Below are 1,297 nucleotides of genomic sequence, written 5' to 3'. Positions count from 1 at the left end.
TCCTTGTGTGGCATATTCATGTTGTTTTATCTAAAAAAACTCGTGTGAGGGCTGGTTGCTAATGGAAGAAAATTTATGATCAGCTTGCAGATGTGAGGTGCTGCATTGCAGGGTGAATGCAGGATCAGCTGACTCTGTGCTGTTTGCTTTCTCTCCACAGTGGATTTGGTGGTTGGAGTAGTATTGCTGGTACCATGTGTTGTCAGCACCTTAACTGGTGTGTGCAGGGGAGTCCTGGAGAAAATAATAGTTTATTGCGGGGACTTTTTTGGGTCACATTTATTTGCATTATGCAAAAGTGAATGTAGGATGAAAAAATGGGAGTCCTAAGGGAAACAGAAGCCCAGATGTTAATGTGGTGTGTATTTTCTGAAAGGGGGATAGCAGATGAAAATACCATTTTTTGTGTTAGGAAGGATGGTCAAAATGATGTATTTTTATCCTTTGCTCTTACATGATGGTGAAGAGATAGAGCCCAGGGGAAGACAGTTTTAACCTTCATAAGTGTGTTCATAGCACACCATTTTCAGACCAGTGTCTATCTGGCCAAAAACTCTTCCCTACTCCCAGACAGTGTGGTTTGGGTTGTGTCCTGCTGCTGTCCTGCTCCTGCAGGGAGAGGCTGTGTTAGCAGAGCCCTGTCACTGTGCCAGACCTGAAGTGCTGTGCCTGGGTGGGGGTGCCTTCTGGGGCCCTTGAGTCTCACCCTAGTGTTGTGGGAAGCCAGTGCTAGCCTAGAGGTGGGGAGGGGATGGGAACAGATTGCTCCAGTGACAGTTTTATGGCTCCAGGGGAAGCACCAGTCTGGGTTTTTAATAGAACAGACCATCTTTGGCCATATCACCTGCAAGGCAGAATCACACAGTATTGACAAGAAGTTGCTGTAAAGTCTCCGAGTTACGTTAACACTTCACTACTCTGCTCCTGGGTGTATTTCACAAAATATTTCTGATGAGAGGAAGGAAAAGGCAAGACTGCAGGAGTCCCTCAGTAAGGGGTTGCTGCTTTGTGGCAGAAGGTGGGACGAGACATTTCAGTGGGTAAGGAGGCTGTTGGGGCAGGTACTTGCTCTGTGGACAAGGCAGCAAAAGCAAACTAGCAGGGCAAAGACAGGCTCTGATCAAAACCTGCAGCTATGAGAGAGAACATCAGGGGGAAAATTGATCATGAGCTGAGAGAAGGGGTAGGTTAATGTAACTTATACAAATAATAGTGCTTCTAGGTGAGTGTGCTGTGCTCTTGTGTATGAGGGGCTGTGGTGGGTGTGGGTGGGCAGTGTGACTGGGAGGCTTTGGGA

This window comes from Sturnus vulgaris, chromosome 5, assembly GCF_052056855.1.
Source record: "Sturnus vulgaris isolate bStuVul1 chromosome 5, bStuVul1.hap1, whole genome shotgun sequence".
NCBI classification, from domain to species: Eukaryota; Metazoa; Chordata; class Aves; order Passeriformes; family Sturnidae; genus Sturnus; species Sturnus vulgaris.
This window is presented reverse-complemented; position numbering follows the sequence as displayed.